General features: G+C 39.0%; 1 protein-coding gene across 5 annotated transcripts in view; it reads left to right on the top strand.

Moving 5' to 3' along the window:
• The first annotated feature begins 4,313 nt into the window (after window positions 1-4,313).
• Window positions 4,314-9,596, top strand: part of LOC141396533 (uncharacterized) — a 143,311-nt gene continuing 138,028 nt past the window's right edge. For 4 of the 5 annotated variants that reach the window (XR_012411189.1, XR_012411190.1, XM_073972086.1 and 1 more), the window contains exons 1-2: window positions 4,314-4,505; window positions 4,797-4,943. The gene's annotated coding sequence lies outside the window, so the exon portion shown is untranslated. Of the gene's footprint in view, window positions 4,506-4,683; window positions 4,944-9,596 lie in introns of those variants that run through there. The other variant, XR_012411186.1, reaches the window with a different exon arrangement.

Raw genomic sequence — 9,596 nt, 5'->3', positions numbered from 1 at the left:
AGTTCCTAAACTCACGGGTCTTCAGGGTTTGTAAGACGAAGCTCATCACGCTCATTTGTATGTCTGCTGGGAAATTTCGTCTGATTTCGGGTATTCGAGCAGCAGTTACGTAGAGAGCGGCTGCAGCAGTGATGATGTCCCGGAGAACAGGGACGTACGCAGGATTTCATTTCGGGGGGGGGCCAACTTGACCAAAAATCATGAAAAATTCAAATGTTGTGTAGCGTTACGTAAAGCTATTTTAATGGATTATGGCCACTTATGAGAATCAGAAAAGCCAGTTTCATGCGGTTTTTATAAGAAATCTATTAAACCTTGAGTTATCTTCTATTTTTTTTGAAAAATCTTTCTAAAGCCGTTTGCCGTAATAATTAATAATCTTGTCCATTATCGAAACGGAATTAAAAAAAAAATTTTTAAACATTTTGAACAGTTAAAATCAAAATTTCGATTTAAAAAAAAAAAAAAAACTGTAGACAAAATGATATTTTGTCGGACTCCGTCAGCAGTTATTTAAGGACTCTCTCGGTTAATCACATGCTTTATGTGAATAATAGTCCCACAAAAACATATAAAAACCGGAGCATCTGTTTTCGAGCACCGCTTTCAAAAGTGGCTCTTCGAGGAAAAGACGTTTTTAGATTCTAAGCTACATACAAAGCTCGAAAGCTCATATCTCGGTAAATTTTTGTCCGATGGACTGGAGATTTTGGCACATATTCTAGGCTACATGTTCTTTAAAATGAGCCAACAAAATTTAGATTTTTCGAATTTTATATGAAATATTGGTACATAGTATATAAATTCAATAGAATGAATTCATAATATTTAGGATACAATTTTAAATATTTGCAGAGTAGGATATTTAGAATTGAAAATAGGCAATATCGAGCCACGTTGGTAAAGTTTTTAATCATGTTTCCAAATGAACACATTAAGAAAAATTTAACAGATTTGGAGATATGGTGCGAAATGTATACAAATTATGGAATTTTTAGATATATTATATCATTTGAGGCAATAAATTTAGTTTTTCCAGTTCATTATTTCTCCAAATATTTTATTCTGGCCTTTATCTACAAATTTTAGAGGTCAGAAGAAGATTTGCGTTGGTTTCAGAGATATAGCCCCGAGTTGCTTGAAAATGTCAATATTTAACAATGTTTAGATGAGGCCATAAAATCCAAGCTGGATCTGACTCAGCAAAACGCAACTAGGGCTGTTATATTTTGGGTCTACACTTTCACAAAATCCTCACTTCGAATTGTTTGCACAAGATTACATTAAAAATGTTGCACAGGCTGGGGGTGAAAAATTCTTTTTTGGTGATGAATGTCGATTAAGATAATATGATGAACCCGGAAGGACAGTTTTGCCATAGGTCAAACTTCTGAGTTATAGCGAAATGAATTCTTTCTTGACAAACTATACATACCTACATGACAAAAAACCTAGCGAAATTTTATCACGCCATAACTCAGAAGTTTGACCTATGGCAAAACTGTCCTGGGTTTAATGTCGGAATATCCGGTTCAAAAACTGAGATAACCGGATCTATCCTCCAAGAAAATTTTTTATTAGCGTGTTCATCATTACAAGAGCTATTTGTGGTAAATATTTTAAAAGCACCCCAGATGTCAACATAAGCAATAACCAATTGTTATGTCTATATATCTATAGATAACCAACAACGAATATACAGAAAAACAAAACATAGTTAAATTCTGAACCAAGTCCGAATAAATGCCAAAAATGGCAATGAAAACGGAACAAATCGATTAGTTGCCAAAGAAAACCGTACCTAAAATATTCTGAGGAACATTTTTGTAGAATATTTGGATGCTGAAAAATCTCATCTTGTGATACTTTCACTAAGGTTCAGAAATAAAGGACGAAAAGTACATTAAAGGCATTGAGTTAGAAGAATGAAATGTTCTACAAAAAGATTCGCTAATCGATTTGACTGAAGGCATGTCACCTCAAAACGAAGCTACGCCAAACAGAGATATGGAGCTATTTTCCCAAGTATTATAGGTTAAAAATCAAAAACTTCATCGTGCAATATCTCAGAAACTTGACCTATGGCGAAAATTTCCTTTTCGGTTCTTAGTATACTCATTAAGGGCTTTCATCTCCAAATTAAATTTTCCACCACCAAAAATGCTGCTGCACAGTGTAATAAGCTAATTAGTTTTTGAAATCGATGTTATTTTGAGAGACACTCCTCTCGATATTTATCGCGCCCATAAGTTATTTTAGTTGGTCACCGTAGTATTTAGAGCTTTGTCAGGAAGCATGAACTTGTCCACGAAAAATAGGATATCGCTGTAAACAAGACTACAAAATGTCCAAAGGATCCTCGAAAAGTATTTAAACTGCAATTATGTTAGACTTCTATGAGGGACCTGAAGATGTTGTCCAAACATATTCTCTTGGAACTTGATGTACTTTTGGAAGTAAATTTGCGAGTGGACCTAGGTTGTCCATACTAGGTTCGATTTTAGACTGAATCGGTTAGTCCCTTCGACCATTTTAGTTAACATTTTTTAACTTTTATGGCAGAGGTACCGATATAACTTAAATTTAATTTGGACAAAACATTAAGAGATCCATATCTTGGACCAAATCGGTTGATCCGTTCGAGAGTTTTCATGAGTTCCAACCTGCCAGACAAACAGAGATACAGACGGACGGACGGTGGTAAGTACTTCCATCTTGTCTGAAACGAATATCGTCCAAACATATGTGGAGTCTAAATCATTATTTTTATGAGACCTGTTTGTTTCGTATATTAGTGTATATAATCTCGTAACCTTAAAGTCTGAGGCTACAATTATACTTCGGTGATGATAAAGAAAAAAATAAAGTGACGCACAAAAATTCATTTGTCTTCATTATTTTCTCATACTGTTAAGAAGTTAATCTGTCTAAAATAGGATAACAAAATTTTGGCGATGCCAGTAAAACAAATTTCTAAATGGCTTTCATGATGTAGTCCACGAAGGACCGACTCTTCATACATTTTATCCAATAGACATTTTTTCATATACTTCCATTCCCACAATACTCAACTCGTTATTTTTGTTGTTATAGAATGAGTTTTAAGCTTAGAGAGCTGTATATAGTTCGAATATGACATAAAGTTGGAGTATATTCATAATGGAATTCGCATTTGATAGTGGAATGATATGACACGAAGAAGTAATTCAGATTTCATTGGAAGTTTCTCTCAAAAACAGCATACAAACAAAAATTTTTCAAATATTATCTTACAAAACTTGTTAATGATGAACATTTTCTGTTCAGAAACTTAAGAAAAGTATAAGTTTTAATTTGAAATCTTCAAACATACAAACATTTTTATGAGAAAAATATAATAAGTAGTTACAGTAGCTTAACAAATTTTGTTCGACCAAACCATTTCGGGGGGGGCCCGGGCCCCCTGTGCCCCCCCCCCTGCGTACGTCCCTGCCGGAGAATACTCTTAGCTATTCGAGGATCTGAAGGAATGGACTGCTCTCTGAAGGGGTTGGTAAATAACCTTGACAATCAGTTTTCCGTGGTTCAGAAAAGTATGGCGGTCAGAGGTTATGAAGTTGGATGTTCTGTTTACGGAGACAATGATCGGAAGATGGTCTGAACCAAGGGAAGTAAAAGGTTGTTGGGACACGCCATTTATTAGACTGGTGCCACAATTGTGACGTCTGGCGAGCTGTGAAAACTCTTATTATTCGCGTCTTCGTAGGCATCAATTCCATACGTCCATTACATCTCACCGCTGTTGACATTTGGTGGATCCGTATTTACGGATCCATGGCCCGGAGTTCTTCTCTAAACCAGCACGGACCAAAAGAGCTCGGAATAGGCATTCTGGGATATATTGCCGCTCCTATGGTGAAAAATATACGAACACAAATACACCTGGTCGCAGATTCTCCTGAGTTAATCCGGTGCATAGGACCAACCCCCGTGAGATTGCTTGTCGGTTGCCTCGTTTTACTATCTATGTATGTATTTAATTACATACATAAATACTTCCTTCATTACGTCTATGAAGACTACCTTCACTCACCTCAGTTCGCCAATCAAGAATGTGTTGTTTTCTGACTTCCATATTGATTTAATTCGATTTTCCCCTCCAAAAACAAAAAAAAAGAACAATAAAATTCCACAAAACTTCATCGAACTTCGAACATGTTGGAACTTCAGAGACATATCAATTGAACAATTGACATGCTACATGCTAGTGTATTTGTGTTTGCTGTAAATCCCATTGTCATGCTACAATAAAAATTGGCCTTAAGCTCAAAGTTAGTTCATAGTTAAATGTCGTGGATAGAAGAAGTACGTAAAATAGTCAACAAACGTAACGAGTGAATAATGATTACGTTAAAACGCAATTTTTAGAATAATTTTGTGTAAAAATATTTCAAAGAAAACAAAGAAATTATCGAAAAAAGATTATTTTTCAATGAAAAGAAGAAATGATTTTATAGCGCCTAAAAGTATGCTTTAAAATTTAAACAAGAAAGTGTTCCTAAAGTCCGTGTTTAGACACACGGGAAAGTAAATTCAGTTTTTAGGCAATAGGGGGTAGGAAAGAGTATTGAGGAGCTCTTTCCTCTCCGCTCTCTCCCAAAAACTCAATTTACTTTCCCGAGAAATTTGTGTGTCTAAACACAGACTAAAATAAATCCATGAATCTGAATTGAATTGTGTTGGATATGTGTTGGCAAAATACATTCTTTCCGTTAGTTTGTGTGTCTGTGTGTTTATGTGAATGTGCGTATATAAAGGAGCCACTCGGCGGAGCCATATAATTGAAATAAAGTCATAAATATGTGAAATTGTGGATTAAAATTATCACAATAAAAAGTTCGAAAATAAAAACCTCTGAAAAAATAATCAAATTACGTAAGCCATTCATTTTTTTCTACACATGTGTAAGTACATACTTACTATTGTCAAGACATAACCGTTTTTTGTGTAATTTACCATTTTATTATGGCCACAATTAATTTAAGTATATCGTTTTGTTGTTGTGTTATTGTATTCCACTTGTTTGTTTGTATGACTGTTGTTGTTTGCTCGTTCTTCATTTCATTGTGACCAGCAAGTTTGTAAACATTTTATTTTTCTTTGTTTTGACTTTAACCAGTTTCACGTTATGGTATATAGTTGGACTACACCTCCTATACCAAAACTCCTGGCCACAAAACACCTACCGACCCATACCATAGTTGGGATTTCTTGTAATGCTTATTATAAATATCCCCCCGAGAAGTAAGACTGCTGTGTATTGTTCCGACAAACCCAACGAGGCACCCACACACACACACAAGACACATTCCATTTGGTCACGTTCAAACTCTCTGTGCTCTCCTTTCCTTGAAATGCTCCATAATGGTTTATTTGCTTAGAGAATGGGTGTTTGGTGGGATGACATTCATGTCGTTGTCATAGACAAAAATTCTGCAATTTTCATGTACATACCGAGGAAGTTATGACTGACTAGTTGTTGTTGTTCTTTTTTGTAATTTCCACTATAGAACAGAAGGCTGACTAAGCTTGTCAAACTGTTTGTGACATTCAGGAATATATAAAATATGTAAAAAATATATAAAAAATCGTATAAGTAAAATAACTATGTATGTCTTATAGGAAATCCTCAGGTTTTTTAAAGAAAAATTTCTCAACTTCTAATATCCTCAATGGCTATTTAGGATTATTGATATACCCGAATCGAATCCGTATGGTTATTTAAGTACCTTGGTCTAGTTTTGAAAACATAGATTCCAAGGTGAACTTCTGTACTGGAACTTTTCATGGCAACTATCGTGATCCCCAATTTGTGAATCTGTACTGGAACCTTTCATGGCAACTTCCGTGATCCTCACTCTGTGAATCGTTAGAAAGTGGGACTTTGCCGCATTTTGTGTTCCTTTCATTTATTTCCTTAAGCATTTTTGGTTTCCCGCAGTGAATGCTAGGATGGTATTTGTTGGTTGATTTTGTTTAAAAAAAAAAAAACGCCAACAACAATGAAAGTAAAATATCTTGTTATTGTCATTAGTTTACTCTAATAGTTTTCTCATACAAACACACATACAAATGTATGTATGTGTAATTGGAACCTATTTTCAAGTCACTGTGTAGATTTTGGTTGTTACATAGTTGTTGATGTTGTTGTTGTTTTTTTATTCTTTTTTATTATTTATTTGTTATTTATTTGTCTGGTCGATAACAGTGTAACGGAAATATTAACTATAGAATACTCAAATGATTTTTTTAAAAATTCAATAAATTCGTCTTCTTCTATAGAAGTGACAATGTGGAAATTGTTCATCCATAAAAGACCCTTTGAAAGACCTTCTTGCATAGATAGAAGAAGATCTTTTGAGATGTATTCTTCTATGGAAGACTTTAGAAAGAGTTTCTTCCATAGAAAACTTTCTAAAAGAAGAAAACTCATTGTAAGGCCGTCTTCCATAGTTGTTGTTGTTGTAATAGTGTTTGTTATTATGTTTGTATGTTCGTTCTTTTGTTCAATCTGGCTCTGTGTCTATCTCCAGTTCCAGGAAAGTGGCTGCTTCGATGGGATGTAACCACAGATCCACTGGAGTTAGATGAGTAGGGTTGGCTGGGCAGTTGAAAAGGTGTTTTGTGTCGTGCGGGCCCATGCCACATATTGGGCAGATGTCTTGCACGGCGCGGTCGATTTCCGCCCAATAAGAATTTAGGCGACTGCAATATCCCGAGCGTAGTTGAGCTAAAACTACTCTCGTTTGTCGTGGCAGCTGACGCTCCTCAGCTGCGAGTACTTTATTCACACTATAATTGCGTAAGGCCGTGTGAATGCTATTCAATCCTGCTTGATATGATTGTTGATCTAGGGGTTCTCTCCTGTATCGTTGGACCTCTCCCTCTAGAGCATGGATATCCTTCCTGATCTGCCTGAATGTGTCGGGCCTACCCACAAGATGGTGATTGGGATGGCTCACACGGTAACATCCAAGCAGGTACTGCAACGAAAGCATCTCATTATGTTGCTTTACTGGGAGAATCTTTGCCTCCTCATGTAGATGGTCCACTGAAGATTTGACGAGGCACCCTGTTGCTGTTCTCAGGGCGGCATTCTGGCAAGTTTGAATCTTTTTCCAATTCGTATCACATAATCTCGGGGACCAGACTGGCGCCGCATAGCTTACCACAGACCGACCTATCGCGGTATATGTGGTCAACAAGGTTCCTTTATCTGCACCCTAAGTGCTGCCGGCTAGGGACTTGAGGACCTTGTTCCTACTCTTCAGTTTGCCGCAGAGAGCTGTGGCGTGCGCGCACGACGTGAATGTAGTATCGAATGTGACCCCTAAAACTTTGGGGCAGTTTGTGGTCGGAATTCTGCTACCGTCGACCACGACATTCAATTCTCTTCCAAACTACGCTGTCCATGTGGTGAACAGAGTGGCTGTTGATTTTGTGGCGGAAATCTGCATATTCCTCGAATGGAGAAAGGTGGTAAGATCGGTTAAATAGTTGTTCAGTCTCTCACAGATGTCATCAGGATAGGTAGCCGACGCCAGGATCGTGCAATCATCCGCATACGTTACGATCTCGATGCCGTCTGGAGGGGGCGGAATACAGGAGAGGTAGAGGCTAAACAGTTCCGGAGATATCACCCCACCTTGGGGAACTCCCTGTTTCACTCTACGGGGTTTGGACTTCTTGTTCCTGCATTCCACGTACGATTGGCGTCCACACATATAATTGACTATCCAACGTTTCAAGCTTGGCCGGAGGGTTGTCTGCTCAATGTCCTCAAACAGCGTGGAGTGCCTGACTGTATCAAAGCGCCACCATCAATGTTCTATCGCACGGCCGTCTCTGGTGACTGAGGTCCTATCTTCCCTTCTTCCAGGGTTCGAGAGTGACTTAACCGTTGCCCACAATTCACCTATACCGGCTCCAATGTTGCAACTCTTCAGATGATTTAACTACTTGTTCCGCCTGTTAACTTCCAGTTTCAGCCTGTTAACTTCCAGTGTCAGCTCCATGACTCTGGGGTCATTGGGGTTGGTTCGGCGAAGCTCATCACGCTCACTTGCTAATCCCGTCGCCTCTGCTGGGAAGTTTGGCCTTACTTCGGGTATTCGACCAGCAGGGATATGGAGAGCGGCTGCAGCAGTGATGATGTCTCGGAACGTCCTTTCCGCTACCCGAACATCAGAAGGATTGGGCAGTTCCCTGAAGCAGTGATTGGTGAACTCTCTGAAACCCGGCCAATCAGCTTTCTTATGATTGACGAATGTGCGGCGTTCAGAGGTAATGAAATCGGTTGGTCTGCTAATGGAGACAATTATGGGGAGATGGTCTGATCCAAGGGAAATGACGGGTTGCCAGGTAACGTCATTTGTCAGACCAGGTGACACGATAGTTATGTCTCTCGAGCTGTGACACTCTCCTCTAATTCTGGTAGGGGCGTCCTCATTGACCGTGCAAAACGTAGAGCTGTCAATCTGCTCAGCCAGCGCTGTACCTCTCTGTTCGTTTCCGAGGGCCGAATGCCACATCTCATGATGCTCATTAAAGTCCCCCAAGACCAGACGATTATGACCTTCCAAAAGCGGGCTATCTTAGGCACGTAATCTGAGATACAGCTATTTCTCGGCGGGATGTATACGTTCAGCAACTATATCTCGGCAGTTCCACACCTGACTGCTAACCCCATACATTCCATGTACGGGTCATTAGAGACAGGCTCAAGTAAGATAGGTCTGTATTGGACAGACTGGTGCAATAGGAAAGCTCATCCCCCACCTCCACTTCTGGTGCGATCTTTCCTTAGCACATTGTAACCATCACAATGTTGTAAGCTACAGTTGTTGTTGAGCTTGGTTTCTTGCACCGCAGCGACCTTGATGTTCTTCCGACTCATGAAATCTACTATTTCCTCGATCTTACGACGACTCACTGGGGACTGTGTTCACGCAGCATGCAGCAACAGTCCAGAGCAACCCCTTAGATGCACCCACTCCTGACATCTATTGCATCTCACCGAAGGTTGGATGTGGGTGAAGATGCGGGTGTGACAAACTGAGCATAGATATATTGGTCCTGGGATTTCCTCCGTCCCGGCACGGACCAAAAGAATTCGGAGCAGGCATTCCGGGATATGCTGCTCCCAACACAGAAAACGAAACAAATACAAACATATGTACACTGAGGTGGCAGCCGCTGGCCGGAACGATGATTTTGTGTTGTTCCGGGTCAATCCGGTACGAAAGAACCCGCTGCCGTGGGATTGCGCTGCCGTCTTCCATAATAGTTAAACCCTAGTGGAAGGTATCCTTCCAAAGAAGACTTCTAAAGTGCACAACTTTTGAAATTTGTCCATTTAAAAGCTCTTCCGTAGAAAAATACAAAGAGGAAACTTGAAATGTTTTTTTTTTTTCAATGAAGTCCTTTGGAATGGTCTTCTTCTTCAACTGAAGATTGTTTAAATGTTTCCTCTTGAAATGTCTTCTTCTATGGAAGACATATTGAACTGTGTCCTTCCATAGAGGAAAATCTTTCTTCACCTATAAAAGACCTTTAGA

The sequence above is a fragment of the Musca autumnalis genome, unplaced genomic scaffold (assembly GCF_047663935.1).
Source record: "Musca autumnalis isolate F117 unplaced genomic scaffold, ASM4766393v1 scaffold_3, whole genome shotgun sequence".
In the NCBI taxonomy this organism is placed as follows: Eukaryota; Metazoa; Arthropoda; class Insecta; order Diptera; family Muscidae; genus Musca; species Musca autumnalis.
Note: the sequence above shows the minus strand (reverse complement) of the source record. Positions and strands in the feature narration are given on the sequence as shown.